Source organism: Hypanus sabinus, chromosome 6 (assembly GCF_030144855.1).
Source record: "Hypanus sabinus isolate sHypSab1 chromosome 6, sHypSab1.hap1, whole genome shotgun sequence".
NCBI classification, from domain to species: Eukaryota; Metazoa; Chordata; class Chondrichthyes; order Myliobatiformes; family Dasyatidae; genus Hypanus; species Hypanus sabinus.
The window spans coordinates 169,265,641-169,284,715 of record NC_082711.1 but is presented as its reverse complement, the minus strand read 5'-3'; positions in this window follow the sequence as shown (position 1 = coordinate 169,284,715).

Sequence of the window (19,075 nt, the reverse complement as noted above, 5' to 3'; positions counted from 1 at the left end):
AGATAGAGAATCAAATTGTTAAAATAAATGTTTCTAAAGTGATTTGCTCTCTTGAATCATCTAGCAAAATATTGATAGATATTCCACTACTAACATCTATCTTCACAAGCTGCAGTCTGGTAGTATTATATTGATATTTTGTTTTTTTGAAGCACATGCTTCTATGATATAACCAGAAAAGCCAGGCTTCAAAGAAATTTTGAATCTATCTTTTGAAACTTAGTTCTCTTGTTCCTCTCTAGTCCAGAAGTTCCCTCTGCCTCATATTTCAGATCAATCAGTAAAAGACTAATTCCCAGAGCCCTAATTCTGAACTCCGCTTTTTCTTGCAACAGCACAGTGAAACTTTATCAATATTTCAAAGGTAGAGTTACCATTTGACCCTGAGGATTTGGATTTGTGTGGATAGTGTGCAGGAAGTACTCTTCCCAAAATAATCCACTTGGGATACAGCAGGACCAGAGAGAAATGTCTGCACTTTGTCACACCGCTCATTGCTGTCACACAGGGCTTCTTCCATTTGACGTTTTTGAGCGGTCTATATTCTTTCAATATCCAAACAATGTTTGCAACAGAAAATCCCCTTGCCAAAGAATTAATATTAAAATACTATAGCCATTCAACACATCAAAAACAGAAACAGACAATAAGCATTGGTTTCAAAATTGTTCTTAACTTTCAAATTAACTTCCATGTTCCAATGAAGGGTCTTGGCCCGAAATGTCGACTCTTTGTTCCCCTCCTTAGATGTTGCCTGACCTGCTGAGTTCCTCCAGCATTTTGTGTGTTATTCATGCATCAGGGTTTTTTATATATGTTCAGATATTTTTAAGCAAGCTAATAATACATATACAAAATTATGAGGAGTCTAGATAGTGTTGGGTGTCGGGGTGGAGATAGGTCTCTTCCAAAGGAAGTGTAAAGCATCCCTTCCCTCTGCTAGCCTGCAAGTCACCCTTGGCCAAGGTGTTGCACCTGATTAGTCCTCTGAAGCCATGGGAGCAGATGGTGGATGTTTGTATGAGCAGCTGGTGCATATCACAAGTCCTGGTTATGTGACCTTTAACACCAGGCGGACAATCTCTGAGGAGTATTGATAATAGCTGAGGTCACCCATCTTGTAGAGACACTGCCCAGAAGAAGGTAAAGGCAAACCAGTTCTGTTGAAAAAATTGTCAAGAACAATTAAGGTCATAAGACCATGATTACTATGTCATACAAAAGAGCACATAATGATGATAGATGGGGTAAAAGCAAGCAAGCTTTTTCCACTGAGGCTGGGTGAGACTAGGTCATAGGTTAAGGGTGAAGGGTGAAATGTTTAAGGGGAACATGAGGGAGAAATTCTTCACTCAGAGAATGGTGTGAGTATAGAATGAGCTGCTAGCAAAAGTAGTGGATACAGATGCAATTTCAACATTTCAGAGAAATTTGGATAAGTACATAGATGGGAGGGGTTAGGAAGGTCTATGGTCCAGGTGCAGGTCAACTAGACAAGACAAAATAATTGTTTGGCATGAACTAGATAAGCCGAAGGATCTTTTTCTGTGTTACAGTGATTAATGACTAATATTAAAGATGAAGTATTTGTGAAATTAAGATCTCAGGCCTGACAGTGTCAAGGGTGGGAAAACTATGGTCATCAAGTTTGGCAATAATATTTGAAGAACTTCAACATGGAGTTTGTTATTTATCTCTTTTGTACTTTTAATCAAATTATTTGTCATATGCACAAGTACATGTGTGCACACATACAATGAAAATCTTACTGAAGTAGTAGTACTGGCACATGCATTAGAGACAACATTCACAAGAAAAACATAAATTAAATATATAGTGTGTGTGTATATATATATACACACACACACACACACACACACACAATAAAGAACATAATTAGAACAAAAAGCACTGGTTATTTCTGGTATACCTATTGCTAACATGGTTAATATAAGTTTTTATTCTGTTGTTTAGGATGGCATTCCCTTTGTTAAATGGATAAAAGTGGCGCTCCGTTATAGCTTAGCTGATGATAAAGAAGACAGTCAAGCAAAGCATGAGCTCTTCATTCAGGTCCAGTTGCTGAAGGAGCAGAGGATAATATCATCTGGCTGGAGAAGCACTATTGATTGGGAAGACCCTAGAGAGTGATCCACAGCCCCTACCTGCTGTTTCCAGGGTTTCACCTTCTAACGGCAGCAGCCTCTCACCATCTCCATCTCCCATTGGGCAGAAGATACAAAAACCAGGCTCAAGGGCAGCTTCTACCCTACCATTAAAAGACTATTGAGTGGTTTCCCAATAGATGGATTTTTACCTCACAATCATTATGATCTTGCACTTTATTGTCCACCTGCATTGTACTTTATCTGTAGCTATTACACTTTATCCTGCATTTTGTTATTGTTTTATTTTGCACTACCTTAATGCACTGTGGAATGGTCTGATTTATATGAACAGAATGCAAAACAAGCTTTTCACTGAACCTTGGTACCTGTGACAATAATAAACCAATTCCAACTGAGAGAAGCTCAGTGCTACTGGGTACTGAAGCAACCTGTACTTGTGCCAGTTTTGGCTCTCTTCATGTGACACTGATAACAATAGCAGCCATCAAAAGCTAATAAAACTCGCTGGAGGCAAGTAATCAAAATGTATCATAAATAAGTAATCAAAGAGTTAAGAGATGGAATTCATCTCCAGTCACTGATGCTAAACAGAGATGTGACCATTTGTCACCTGTTGTAGTCGCTTCCTGATATTTGGCTTCTTTGATCAGAATGGGCAGTCTGTCTATCTATCTATCTATTTATTATGTCAAGAAGGAAGCAGTTCCTAATTGAGCCAGCTCAACCTCTTCTCCATCCCCTTGCAACTTACTCCCTCTCACATGCCTACCAACTACCCTTTGTTTTTTTTTGCAAATTACTTACACTAAGGGGTAATTTACAGAAGGCAATTTAAGTGCCAGCTTTCTTTGGGCATGGGCAGAACCTAGAGCATTCAGTGGAAAGACACACAGCCATGTGGACAACATGCAAACACCACATTAGGCAAGACCCAAGGTCAGGATTAAACAGAAATGCTGGGAGGTGTCACTAATTACTGTGCCACTGTGCTATCTTGTAGACAACGCTATGGGGGCAGTCTCTATGTCCTCAGACACGCACACAAAATGCTGGAGGAACTCAGCAGGTCAGGCAGCATCCATGGAGATCAATAAACAGTTGACGTTTTAGGCTGAGTCCCTTCACCAGGACTGTTGATTCCTCTCCATAGATGCTGCCTGACCTGCTGAGTTCCTCCAGCGCTTTGTGTGTGTGACTCTGGATTTACAGCCAAAAGCACCTTTCAAGCCCAGTATCAGCAGCGGACATGTGTGAAGATCCACTCCTCCAAATCAGTAGGATTTCAGTCAGCCTGCAGGACAAATGTCATCAGAGGTGACAGGAATCAAGCTCAAATTCTGAAATTTCACATTAAAATGTTGTGAAGATCATGATTACATTGCAGATTCCTGATAAAATCTGTGTGGTTACGCAAACCACCATTGCCTTGATTAAGTACCATACTGAAAATGTTCTTATTCATTGTGGACAGGCTATTCTACTAGAGTAAATAATTCACTTACAACATTGTAAATCTAACATTCCAATCACATAATTTTCTGACTTGAAAACATTTCCACCTCTGACAGTCTACTGAATAAACAGGAAATCCATGTGGTAGGTGCCACAACTACAATGGCAAGAGAGTAGTCAATTATTGTTTTTGCACTGTGTCAGCATAACAACGTTCCCAGGTGCTTAGTTTCTGTTGTTAGCTCATAAGCCTCAGCCTAACAAATTGAGCAGTTATGAACCTGATCACATGTTACTCTAAATTCATTAATTTCCATTCACTGCTGCACCTGTCAAACAGCTGTTGCTATCATGTTCAGAGCTGATCGAGAGTTGAGGACAGGAATAAAGCAGAGGTGACAATGCTCTCTGGTATTTCAAAAATTTCATCTTTGAAAAGTAGTTAAAGGCTCAAGTTGCTTCGATCATAAAAACTCCCCCGAAAATGGCGGGAACAGGCTATTTCATGTAGGGGAGATGGTAGCATTTGCCTAAGTCTGAAATGAGGATTTAATTTAAAAATTGGCATTAGCATTAATTTGAATGCTACTCAGAATGCAAACTTTCACTACTCTTAAATGTTTGCATTATTGATCTATTTGATCGATGGAGTTTTAACATTAATTTGAATAGATTGCAGAAACTTCTATTACCCTTAAATTTTACAATAACAATTCATATTCCTCTAACAACATCTCCATGAATAAGCATCTTCAAAATTTGGATTGATCGAGCCTATCACCAGTCTGCAGTTTTTTTGGAAATAGATTTCAGTTTCTAAACATTGTTCCCCCAGAACATTTCAAATCATTTGCTTCAAAGAATATTTGCCTTTATTCATCAGATTTCATGCTTGTGGTGAAATACATCTGGACATGCCCCCTGCTGACTGCTCCTGTGGCTCTTCCCACAGACCCCGGTATAAAGGCGATTGAGGCCTGAGCCCGGCCTGTCAGTCTCCAGGATGTAGTATGGTAGTCAACCACTGCTTGTTCCTTCTTCCAGTCAATAAAAGCCGATATCTCGCCTTTACGTCTCAGAGAGAGTTATTGATGGTGCATCAATGCTCAAAGTATTCACCAAGACACATCAAGAATCATATCACTGGGTCTGGCATACAAATGAAGCTTCTGATGGAGTAGAGTGTTGGTTAAAGATGCCTGCCTAAAAACATATATACTCTGTTTAATGGATCCTAGATTGTGACCTGGGCCCTACTGTTAATATAACATATCATTTGACTATTAAAATAAACCTTATTCATAATAAAAACATTTATAAGAATAACCCATGCAATGTCTTTTAAGTTTTTACATTAAATACAACATACAGTACTGAGACTGTTAATGATCCCATTAAACCTAGTGCAAATAACTACCAAGGTTGTAAACAGTAAATACGAGACTGGGCAAATTATAACAATGACCTGAATATTGAAGTACTCTCTGTCGGAATCATGTGACTGTGCAGAGTGGAGCTGATTGGATAAGTCCATGGCATGGTCTTATTCAAAGTTATGTGAAGGAGTTTATAGATTGTGATGTCTCTTAAAGGTTATGGGGTTGATCAATCAAAGTGATGAAGATAAGATGTTCAAAGTTCAAAGTAAATTTCAAATTCAAAGTCAAGTAAAATGTATTATCAGAGTATGTACATGTCACCACATACAGCCCTGAGATTCTTTGTCTGCAATCACACTTAGCAAATCTATAGGACAGTAACTGTAAACAGGATCAATGGACAACAAACTGTGCAAATGCAGATATACTGAAAATAAATAGCAATAAATAATGAGCATGAAATAACAAGATTAAAAGAGTCCTTAAATGGGTGTAATGATCCCCTTTTGTTCAAGAGCCTGATGGTTGAGGGGTAATAACTGTTTTTGAACCTGGTGGTGTGAGTCCTGAGGTACTTGTACCTTCTACTGATGGCAGCAGTGAGAAAAGAGCATGGCCAGGGTGGCAAAGGTCTTTGATGATGGACGCTGCTTTCCTACGGCAACATTTCATGTAGATATGCTCAATGGTTGGGAGGGTTTTTCCCGTGATGTACTGGGCTGAACCCATTACCTTTAGTAGGATTTTCCACTCAAAGGCTTCCACACCAGGTTGTAATGCAGCCAGTCAGCACAGTTTCCACCACACATCTATAAGAGTTTGCCAAAGTTTCTGATGACATGCTGAATCTTCGCAGACTCCTGAGGAAGTAGAAGCACTGTCCTGCTTTCTTCACAATTATATTTATATGATGGGTCCAAGACAAGTCTTCTGAGATAGTGACACCCAGGGACATAAAGTTACTGACCCTCTCTACCTCTGATCCTCCGATGATTACCAGCTCATGGACCTCTGGTTTCCCTCTCCTGAAGTACACAATCAATTCCTTGGCCTTATTGACAATGAGTGAGAGGTTGTTGTTATTACACCACTCAGCCAAATTTTCAATCTCCCTCCATTGTGATACAGCCCACAACAGCGGTGCCATCAGCAAACCTGTATATGGTTTTGGAACTGTACTTAACCACACAGTCATAGATGTAAAGCAAATAGAGCAGGGGGGCTAAGTACACATCCCTGTGGTGCTCCTGTGCTGATGGAGATTGTGGATGAGATGTTTTTGCCAATCTGGACTGACTGGGGTCTACAAGTGAGGAAATCCAGCAACCAATTGCACAAGAGGGTATTGAGTCTCAGATCTTGGAGTTTACTGATTAGTTTTGAGGGTATGATTGTGTTAAATGCTGAGCTGTAATTGATAAAGAGCATCCTGATGTAAACATCTTTGCTGTCCAGATGTTCCAGGGCTGTATGAAGAGCTACCAAACACCATCTGCTGTAGACCTGTTGCTTTGGTAAGCCAATTGGAGTAGATCCAAGTTGCCACTCAGATAGGACCTAATATGCTTCAACACCAGCGTCTCAAAACACTTCATCACTGCATCGATAAATTTATTATCAAAGTGCATATATGTCACTATATGCTAACGTGAGATTTTTTTCCTTGTGGACAGACACAGTAAATCCAAGAAATAAATGGACCCAATAGGTTGGACAAACAAACAATGTTCAAATAACAACAAACTCCGCACATGTGAAAGAGAAAAAAATAAAGCAATAAATATCAAGAACATGAGATGAAGAATTTTTGAAAGTGAGTCCACAGGTTGTGGGAAAGTTCAATCTTGGGGCAAGTGAAGTTGAATGAAGTTATCCCCTCTGGTTCAAGAGCCTGGTGATTGAGGGTTAGTAACTGTTCCTGAACCTGGTGGTGTGGGTGCTGAGGCTCCTGTACCTTCTTTCTGATGGCAGCAGCGAGAAAATAGAATGGCCAGGATGGTGGGAATCCATGATGATGGATGCTGTTGTCTTATGACAGCAGAGTAAATTATGTCATAAGAATGATGGGAATGGTGAATGGTGGGAAGGGCTTTACCTGTGATAGACTGGGCCATATCCACATCTTTTTGTAGAATTTTCCATCAAGTGCATTGGTGTTTCCATATCAGGCTGTGATGCAACCACTCAACAAATTCTCCAACATGCATCTATAGTAGCTTGTCAAAGTTTTTGAAGTGCTAGCTTTTTTATGGGTATTTAGCTTGACAGTTTGTTTATGCTAACTACTGTTGAGGAATGGAAGCTTTGCAAAAGCTCTTTCCTGGTTGGTTCTGTTTGCTAAAAGATCCTACATGCCTGAGGATGCCTGAGGATAATGGCAGTTCGGATAAGAGTTTTGCTGCTACAAAATTCACAAACCACTACTAAAAAAAAAGAGTTGGAATAAAAGTTTGCTCTTAGGGAATCTGTGTGGAAAAAATACAAAATGCAAAAGGAACAAGATTTGTCAAGGGTCTGCATTATGGAAAGTCATGATACGGATGGTTTTCAAAGAGATAACGATTAGTTTTTTTTGTCATGTACATCAAAACATCAAAATGAACAGTGAAATGCATCATTTGTGGCAATGGCCAGCATAGTCTGAGGATTGCGCTGAGGGCAGCCCGTGAATGTAACCTTGCTTCTGGTACCAACATAGCATCCCCAGAACTTACCATACAGTCTGAGGATTACACTGAGGGCAGACCTCCAATGTAACCATGTGTCTAGCACCAACATAGCATGCTCACAACTTACCAACCCTTGCTAACACATATGTTTTTGGAATGTTGGAGGAAACCAGAGCACCCGGATGAAAACCACATAGTCACAGGGAGAAAGTGCAGACTCCTTACAGACAGCAGTGGAATTGAACGCCAGTCACTGGCATTGTAAAACATTATACCACCATGCTGCCCCACGGGAGGAGTGCAATCCCTCCATAACATATTTGTAGTTTGCTGTTACTACATTACTTGCATATCTCAAGGTCTTCAGTTAGAAGCTTAACTGTCTAATCTGAGAGATTTACCTTTCACTGCACCAGCTTGAGCTGTGGGTTTTAATAATTTATTCAGTTCTTCAGCCTTTCTGCAGTTGAGATCAAAAGGTTTCAAAGGTACATTTAATGTCAGAGAAATGATACAATATACATCCTGAAATGCTTTTTCTTTGCAACCACCCATGAAAAACAGAGAAGTGCCCCAAAGAATGAATACAGTTAAATGTTAGAACCTGAAAGAACCCCCCAGCTCCCCTCCCTCCTGCATGTAAGAGGCAGCAAGCAACAATACCTCCCCCCACCAGAAAAACAAAAACATCGGCACCCACCACCAAGCACTCAAGTGTGAGCAAAGCAACAGCAAAGACAGAGACTTGCCATACTCCAAAGACCACTTGTTCACCCGGTATTCAGCATACCACAGGCTCCCTCTCCCTAATAAGGGAGGAAGAGATGTCTCCCTTTCACAGCAAGAGGGGAGACATAACAAACAACTCGCTGGTTAATGATGTAAAAGTCAGTTGCGTCGCTTTTTCCAAGCTCTGTGCCCAAAAGTCTCGGATCTCTAGACACGCAGCCTTAGATCTTCCATTTCCTCTGACACATCGATCTCCTGCCCGGACACCAACCTCCAATCTCCCCCATCTCCAAAGCCACGAAATCTTGGACCTCTGAAGGTCTGTGAAACTCTTGGGCCACACCCCTGGCATCCTAAATCACAGCCAGTTGTGAAACCCTGAGAGCAGGTCCCACTCCCGCAAAGAGCCGTCGTCAGCGTGTAAAGTAAAAAGACTGCTTTTGCAAAAGATGAATAGCCCTATAAGGAGCAAAAGAGAATAAAGTGTATTAGGGAGCTCAAAGAGCAAGGGGTGGTGGGAGGGGGCAAAATAGGCCTTAAAGCAGGTGAAGCAAAAGAAGCCAGACATGGTGATCTGGAGAAAACACTGTGGTGGGGAGGAAGGAGGAGATGTACAAAGGGAGCTCTGTATGGTGAGGAAAGGGGATTGAATACAGCTTAAGTCAGTATTGTGTTCATTCCAAAAAACAATAGTTAGCCAATACATTATTTCTGAACAATTGTTGTTGTAGTTAGAACAATAACAACAATAACGTATTTATGAAGAATCTTCAGTATAGTCAAACAGGAGTTTCACCATGTCATATAGAGTACTGTATGAATAAATAACCAAATGGCTGGCTGAAGAGGTAGGTTTTAGAGAGTAAACACAGAAAATATTGATCTGATGAAATAAAACTGATGAAACATTCTTGGTCGACTTATTCCCCTCAGAAATGCTGCCTGACTGGTTGAAAATGTTAACATTCTTCATTTTAATTTACCGACATTTTATTTGATTTTAAGCCATCAGGGAGAAAAACACATGGAGAGATATAGGGTGTAAATTGCCATTCTCCTCTGAGCTCTCTCATTAACAAGGTATTTTCGGCCTCAGAACTGCTGCCTGCTGGATATTTTTTGAACCATCCTCTGTAGGATGTAGGGGTTCCCAATCTGGGGTCTACAGACCCCCATCCCCCGGTTAATATTAAGGGACCATGGCATAAAAAAGTTCAGGAACCCCTGCTCTAGAGTCTGTTGAGTGTGAAAATCCCAGGGTATCAGCAGTTTCTGAGACATTTAAACTGCCCCATCTGGCACCAACCATCATTCCATCATTCCATCATCAAAATCAGTAAGATCACATTTTCCCTCATTCTAATGTGTGTTCTGTACAACAAGTGAATCTCTCGACCACATCTGCACACTATGATGCATTGAGTTACTGCCATGTGATTGGCTGATTAGATATTTACATTATCGAGCAGGTGTACGGGTGTACCCAATAAAGTGGCCACTGAGTGTATTTGCCATGCAGCTGCCTCATGATCTCCAACAGAGAAACAATTAAATTAAGGAAGCAGGACCAGAGGAAAATGGACATTTCAGGGGATTTTAGTAGTAGAAAAAAGATTAGTGGCAGTGAAGGGATTTCAAAACAAGCACAAACTTTTAAAAATTATGGTATTTGAGTAATGTTTGATAGGATCTGGTTCAAATTAGGACACAGTTTTTGATGAATAACAATCATAAATAAATACAAAGTTTGACTTTGTTCACTGCTAACAAAAAAGATTGGCTACTTTCAGCTATTCCAATATTAAATTAACCAGAATATTAAATTCACCAGAAGTTTACGTATACTAGTGTCCGATGTGGCAACAAAAAATTCAGCAAATATCTGGGATGAACTTGGAAATTCATAGTCTGTGATATTTAGTAACAGACTCCAAGGTTCATTGACCGTTTGCCAGTTTTTCTCACTAAAATCTCAAAGGCTCAACTCCCAAATCAAGTATGACTGACAATAAATTATGTTAATCTAATTTATAATCATTAATGGCATTTAAATATTCCAATTAGTATTAATTCATGTTTAAGTTAAAGTTCAAATTCAAGCTTAGTTGTCATTCAACCGTACATGAATACCCAAGAATGCAGGCAAACAGTGTTACTCTGGGACCAAGGTGCAACACACATTACCAGCAGTCATACACAGCACAAGACGCAAGGCACATATAGCAAATCTAAGATAGCAGTAAAATGCAGTCACACAAAAACATAAATAGTCCAAGTCTCTGAGTCCATGAATGTAGTAGCGACCTGCTGTCAAACACAATACAGTTTGTCTTCTGCCAAGTGAAGTCCAGTAGGGAACTCTGACTCCAGCATGGATGAATCGCCACACCACCTCTGACAATCCAGTGGAGCACCTGACTCTGACGCCTCCCCTGGGCAGTTGTAGACAGGTTATACCACAGCTTGAGGCCTAGTCCTTGCTGTAACCAAGGCCATGCAATTTCCCTGCTGCCTGCCCCACCGTTCTCCAATAAACCAGTGAATTGGACATGCAGCATTCCACACCACCAATGACCAACAGGGTCTTACAATCACAAGAAAAGCGATCACTCTCTGTTAGGTTGCAAACCTCCTTTGCTCACCAATGCCTCTCTGTCACATGCAGAATCACAGTCCCCACCAAGTCCAGCTCCTTCAGTTTCCCCGCCAATGAGCAAGTATTTGATGGGGTAGATATGTAGTACAAAAAGTTCTTAATGTCCAGCAGGGTCTTTCGATCATAAAAAATGTGTTTACAAAAGATATAACACCTTTGGTTGAAGCTGCTGCATGTGAGTGCATTGCCATTTCACCAGAAGAGCAAGATTACCAGATGCCTATCTAGTAGATTTGATGTTCAAGTTGTTTGGTTAGTCAATCCATTTGGGTGGAAAACAGAAGATTTTATTGCAATTACCAGCAAGTTTCCAACTAATGAAGGATTAGGTTCCTAAAGAATTCTTTATTATGCAAATACCTTAATAGCAGAATTTAAATACCTTTTGATTAATACAGAATGGTTAGAAATTACTTAAATCTCTTCCCAGTAAAGATGTAGCATACCAAAATAAACCACACTTGTTTTGAAAAGCTGCAACTTACAGCTCATTCAATCAACAGTCAAAGATAGTTAAATGTTACTGGTTTTCATAGATGTGCTGGAAAGACAGTCTGTTTCTGTGTTTCCTGGCTTTCAACACTGAACAAAACGTTGTTAAGTGACAAAATAAATTAAATTAAACCTTTTCTTGTAACAAAGGTTCATTAAAGGAATGTTTTCTAACTGGGGTAGACCTGAATGATACTTCCTCAACTGCACACCAATGCATTGTATTAGCGTAATGGTGTAATGTTCATCACTGGCTCTATAAGGCCAGTGCTCAAATTGTGCATTTCAAATTGACCTGAATGCCAGAAGAAAGAGCAAGGAGGGAGGTTAAACAAAATGGCTCAGACTAAGAGAAAGAGCACAATGAAGGGGATAACAACAAATGATAAAAGAAAAGTTAATAAAGTAAAATCTCTCCCTGCAACAAGCAACTAATTAAGGAAAGAAGCTCATATCTACCCTTCAGAAACAAGAGAAAATCTGCAGATGCTGGAAATCCGAGCAACACACACAAAATGCAACAAGACCACCGAAGGGTTTCGGCCAGAAACATCAACTGTACCCTTTTCCACAGGTGCTGCCTGGCTTGCTGAATTCCTCCAGAAATTTGTGCATGTTGCTTATATCTACCCTTGATTCCATTGTATAAAAGTAGACAGAAAAGGGAACAGTTGCTACTTGACATCGGTACATAATTCTGGTTTAACACTCTGTGATCAAATGTATAAGAGCTACAGAAACCAATGGTTTATATATGTAGCAAACACGAGGAAATCTGCAGGTGCTGGAAATTCAAACAACAACACACACAAAATGCTGGTGGAGCACAGCAGGCCAGGCAGCATCTATAGGGAGAAGCGCTGTCGACGTGTCGGGCCGAGACCCTTCGTCAGGACTAACTGAAAGGAAAGATAGTAAGAGATTTGAAAGTAGTGGGGGGAGGGGGAAATGCAAAATGATAGGAGAAGACCGGAGGGGGTGGGGTGAAGCTAAGAGCTGGAAAGGTGATTGGTGAAAGTGATACAGAGCTGGAGAAGGGAAAGGATCATGGGACGGGAGGCCTCAGGAGAAAGAAAAGGTGGGGAGCACCAGAGGGAGATAGAGAACAGGCAAACAACTAAATATGTCAGTGATGCACCATCAATAACTCTCTGAGACGTGAGGCGAGATAAAGGCTTTTATTGGCTGGAAGAAAGAACAAGCAGTAATTGACCACCACACTACATCCTGGAGACTGAGGGCAGGGCTCAAGCCCCAATTGCCTTTATACCGGGGTCAGTGGGAGGAGCAGTCAGCAGTGGGGGCGTGTCCAGACAGGTATATGTAGTTCACCACAGTCAGGGATGGGGTAGGAAGGGGAGGAGGGGCATTAACGGAAGTTAGAGAGATCAATGTTCATGCCATCAGGTTGGAGGCTACCCAGCCGGTATATAAGGTGTTGTTCCTCCAACCTGAGTTTGGATTCATTTTGACAATAGAGGAGGGCATGGATAGACATATCAGAATGGGAATGGGACGTGGAATTAATGTGTGGCCACTGGGAGATCCTGCTTTTTCTGGCAGACTGAGTGTAGGTGTTCAGTGAAACTGTCTCCCAGTCTGTGTCGGGTCTCACCAATATATAAAAGGCCACACCGGGAGCACCGGATGCAGTATACCACACCAGCTGACTCACAGGTGAAGTGTTGCCTCAATGGAAGGACTGTCTGGGGCCCTGAATGGTGGTGAGGGAGGAAGTGTAAGGGCAGGTGTAGCACTTGTTCCGTTTACAAGGATAAGTGCCAGGAGGGAGATTGGTGGGAAGGGATGGGGGGGGACGAGTGGACAAGGGAGTCGTGTAGGAAACGATCCCTGCAAAAAGCAGAAGGGGAGGGAGGGAAAAATGCGTTTGGTAATGGGATCCTGTTGGAGGTGGCGGAAGTTACGGGAAATTATATGTTGGACCTGGAGGCTGGTGGGGTGGTAGGTAAGGACAAGGGGAACCCTATCCCGAGTGGGGTGGCAGGTGGATGGGGTGAGGGCAGATGTGGGGGAAATGGGAGAGATGTGTTTGAGAGCAGAGTTGATGGTGGACGAAGGAAAGCTCCTTTGTTTAAAAAAGGGACACATTTCCTTCGTCCTGGAATGAAAAGCCTCATCCTGGGAGCAGATGCAGTGGAGACGGAGGAATTGTGAAAAGGGGACAGCCTTTTTGCAAGAGACAGGGTGGAAAGAGGAATAGTCCAGGTAGCTGTGAGAGTCTGTAGGCTTATAGTAGATATCAGTAGATAGGCCGTCTCCAGAGATGAAGACAGAAAGATCAAGAAAGGGGAGGGAGGTGTCGGAAATGGACCAGGTAAATTTGAGGGCAGAGTGAAATGAAAGTTAATGAAGTCGACGAGCTCAGCATGCGTGCAAGAGGCAGCGCCAATGCAGTCGTCGATGTAGCGAAGGAAAAGAGGGGGATGGATACTGGTATAGACTTGGAACATGGACTATTCCACAAAGCCAACACAAAGGCAGGCATAACTGGGTCCCATAAGGATGCCCATGGCTACACCCTTGGTTTGGAGGAAGTGGGAGGAGCCACATCCCATTCCCCTTCTGATATGTCTGTCCATGGCCTCCTCTATTGTCAAAATGAATCCAAACTCAGGTTGGAGGAACAACACCTTATATACCGGCTGGGTAGCTTCCAACCTGATGGCATGAACATTGACTTCTCTAACTTCCGTTAATGCCCCTCCTCCCCTTCTCACCCCATCCCTGACATATTTAGTTGTTTGCCTGTTCTCCATCTCCCTCTGGTGCATCCCCCCACCTTTTCTTTCTCCTGAGGCCTCCCATCCATTGATCCTTTCCCTTCTCTAGCTCTGTATCATTTTCGCCAATCACCTTTCCAGCTGTTAGCTTCATCCCACCCCCTCCGGTCTTCTCCTATCATTTCGCATTTCCCCCTCCCCCCACTACTTTCAAATCTCTTACTATCTTTCCTTTCGGTTAGTCCTGACCAAGGGTCTCGGCCCGAAATGTCGACAGCGCTTCTCCCTATAGATGCTGCCTGGCCTGCTGTGTTCCACCAGCATTTTGTGTGTGTTGTTGTTTATATATGTAGCTCCTATAGATTAGGCATGTCAACTAAAACTTTGACAAAACTCTATAGCTGCACAGTGAAGAGTAAAAGTCTGCATCACAGCCTAGTATGAAAACAATGCCCAAGAATGGAAAAGTTTACAAAAAGTAATGGACACAGCCCAGTCCATCATAGGAAAAGCCCTCAAGAGAGCAGCATCCATCACTAAGGACGCCCTACTGTGCAGACCATTCTCTCTTCGCATTGCTGTCATCAGGAAGGAAGTACAGGAGCCTTAGGTTCCAAGCCATCAGGTTCAAGAACAGTTATTACCCTTCAACCATCATACTCCAGTACCAGTCTGGTTAACTTCAATCACCTCAACTCTGAACTGATTCCACAACTGAATAACTCACTTTCAAGAATTATACAATTCATGTTCACAACATAAATCAATTTATTTATTTATCTATCTATTTATTTATTTAGTATTTGCTCAGTTTGTCTTCTTTTGCACATTGGTTGTTTGTCAATCAATTGATTCTATTGTATTTCTTTATTCTGCGGTGATTTTTTTCATTTACGGGATGTGGGAATCACCAGATAAGCCAGCATTTATTGCCCATCCCTAGCTGCCCTTGAGAAGGTGGTGATGAGCTGCCTTCTTGAACCGCTGCAGTCCCTGAGGTATAGGTACACCCACAGTGCCATTAGGGAGGGAATTCCATGATTTTGACCCAGTGACAATGAAGGAACAGTGATATGTTTCCAAGTCAGGATGGTGAGAGGCTTGGAGGGGGATCTTCAAGTGCTGGTGCTCCCAGCTATCTGCTGTTCCTGTCCTGGTAGATGGTAGAGGTCATGGGTCTGGAAGGTGCTGCCTTAGGAACTTTGGTGTACTGTTGCAGTCCATCTTGTAGAGAGTACACACTGCTGCAACTGTTCATTGATCGTGGAGGGATCGGATGCTTGTGGAAGGGGTCCCAATCAAGTTGGCTGCCTTGTACTGGGTGGTATCAAGCTTCCTGAGTGTTGATGGAGCTGCACTCATCCAGGCGAGTGGTGAGTATCGATTACACCCTTGACCTGAGCCTTGTAGATGGCAGACAGGCTTTGGGGAGTCAGAAGGATTACACGCCACAGGATTCCTAGCCTTCGACCTGCTCTGGTAGGCATGGTGTTTATAAGGCGAGACCAGTTTAGTTTCCTGTCAATGGTAACCTCCAGGATGTTGATAGTAGGGGATTCAGTGATGGTGATGCCACTAAATGTCAAGGGACAAGGTTAGAGCCTGTCTTGTTGGAGATGATCATTGCCTGGCACTTGCGTGGCTCGAATGTTACTTGCCACTTGTCGCCCAAGCCTGGGTCTTGTCCAGGTCCTGCTGCATTTGGATATGAACTGCTTCACTATCTGAGGAATCACAAATGGTGCAGAACATTGTGGTCATCTGTGAACATCTCCACTTCTGACTTTATGATGAAAATAAGCTCAGTGATGAAGCAGCAGATGGTTAGTTCTTGGATACTTCCCTGAGGAACTCCTGCAGTGATGTCCTGAGGATGAGCTGATTGACCTCCAACCACCACAACCATCTTCCTTTGTGTCATGTATGATTCCAACCAGCAGAGGGTTTTCCCCCTAATTCCCATTGACTCCATTTTAGCTAGGGCACCTTGATGCCATACTTGGTCAAATGCTGCTTTGATGTTGACAGTAATCACTCTCACCTCACCTCTGGCATTTAGCTCTTCGGCCCGTGTTTGGACCAAGGAGGTGATGAGGTCAGCAGCTGAGAGGCCTTGACAGAACCCAAACTGGGCATCCATCAGCAGGTTATTGCCAAGTAGGTGTTGCATGATAGCACTGTTGATGACCCCTTCCATTACTTTGCTGAGATTGAGAGTAGGCTGATAGGGCGGTACTTGGCTGGGTTGGACTTGCTCTATTTCTTGTGTACACGACATACCTGGGTAATCTTCCACATTGCCAGGTAGATGCCGGTGTTGTAGCCGTACTGGAACAGCATGGCTCGTGGCGCAGCAAGTTCTGGAGCACAAGTCTTCAGGACTATTGCCTGGATTTCGTCTGGGCTCATAGCCCAGTATTCAGTGCTTTCAGCCATTTCTTGATATCACGTAGAGTGAATCGTACTGGCCGCATCCTGACATCTGAGACACTGGGGACTTCTGGAGAAGGCTGATCTGAATCATCTACTCGGCACTTCTGACTGAAGATTGCTGCAAATGCCTCAGCCTTATCTTTTGCTTAGGAGCGCTGGGCTCCTCTATCATTGAGGATGGGGTATTTGTGGAGCCTCCCCCTCCAGTGAGATGTTTGATTGTTTACCACTGTTGACAGCTGGATGTGAAAGGATTACAGAGCTTAGATCTGATCCATTGGTTGTGAGACCACTTAGCTCAGTCTATTACTTGCCGCCTATGGTGTTTGTAATGCAAGTAGTCCTGTATTGTGGCTTTACCAGGGTGATGCCTCGTATTGAGGTATGCCTGGTGTTGTTCTTGGCATGCCTTCCAGCACTCTTCATTGAACCAGGGTTGATCCCCTGGCCTAGTGGTAATGTTAGAGTGGGGAATATGCTGGGCCATAAGGTTACAGATTGTAGTCGAGTACAATTCTGCTGCTGTTGATGGCCTCATAGATGTCCAGTCTTAGGCTGCTAGATCTATTCAAAGTCTCTCCCATTTAGCACGGTGGTAGTGACACACAACTCGGTGGAGGGTTTCTTCAATGTGGAGATGGGATTTAGACTCTGCAACTACTGAGTGAGTATTGCCAACAAATAATGCCAGTAAGAAAATGAATCTCAGGGTAGTATATGGTAGTGCATATACATACTTTGATAATAAATTTACTTTGAACTTTCAGAATCTTAGCAAACCTCTTGAAGCACAGTAGCTGACATCATCTCAGCTTCTCTCTCTTGTCAGAGAGTAGCTTAGAATGCCTTAGTGTGAAGGGAATCACAACTATAAATCTTGATCCCAATGCTAGGCCTGACATAATAAACCCCTTAATATTCTGGGTTTTTTTTGCCATCCCATAGTTCAAAAAATATCATTTTTCTCCCTCTGACTAGTTAACTACTAATACCCAAGGCATTTGCAACCCAGACAAATCTTCCATAATGGTGTAAAGGTGACGTAGCAACTTCTGTTCTTGTAATCGTCTTCAAGTGTTTGAACTCAGCAAAGTAATTTGTAAAAGCTTCCTAAATAAATAAGTAAACTGTGTGTTCACAGATTAGACGCTTCTCTTTAATTATTACATTGTGTGCAAAACTAAATCAATGGTTTAAATGCATTTTATCCCATTTATATGCATCTGGGGACCCCACCAAGCACAGAACATCTGTCTCCTGTTTTGTAAGCAAACAGGAGATTTGCATGCTAAATATTACAGAATTTGGAAACATCTTAAGGTGATCAGAAATGCACAGGAATATACACTGTATACACTGTGAGTTCTGCAATTTATAATTCGACCGCAGGAGCACTGACTACTATATTGTCAAAGTCAAAATAAATTTATTATCTAAGTACTTATATGTCACCATATACTACTCTAAGATTAATTTTCTTGCAGGCATTTACAGAAATAAAGATAAATACAATAGAACTTATTAAAACTATACATAAACACTGACAAACAACCAATGTGCAAAAGAAGACAAATTGTGCCTAGTAAGTAAATAATACTGAGAACATGAGCTGTAGTGTCCTTGAAAGTGTCAGAAGATCATCAAATCACTAGTGCATTTAGACAGTTCAAAAGTGTGTTTCTTAAAGGGATATTACAGGAGCATTTATTTACACATGAATAAATCAGAAGACAATATGGGGCTCCATCTTTATACATTCTCATATTTTGTTCAGTATCTTTATACACTCATACAATTCTTCTACAGCTAATTATAAGCACTTTTATAGCCAAGACCCCTTAAAAAGAAAACATTTGCCTAAATAGGTCTTCAACAGATCAACTCCTTGCTCTAGACCCCGAGTAATTTTCCAATATGCTGCATAAAGTAGATTCCTCATAACTAGCATAGAAGAAAGCTTTCTTTTAAAAGATGTTTCCAATCATTTGGAATAAATGTCTGCATGGATGCAACCACCCCAAATCTGACCTTGAGCAATCCAAATCTAAATGAAGCTCCACTACTTAACAATATTTTCTATACCCTACCCAATCCAAAGGTACTTACAAAACTACTTGCTGTCTTGCCTGTACATTGATTAGATTTTACTTAGAGATGCAATAAGACCACTTTGCCCAACTATATCTATGTGACCAATTAACCTACTAACCCAACCCAGGGGAAACCCACCTGGTCAAGGGGAGAACATATAAGTCCCTCACAGACAGCAGCAGAAGTGAACCAGGGCTGTTAGAACCGTAATAGTGTTATGTTAACTGCTAAGTTACCATGCCACCTTCTTTGGAGGAGCCCTGTAGTAAAACTAAGTAAATCATTTTAACCTGGAATAAGTACT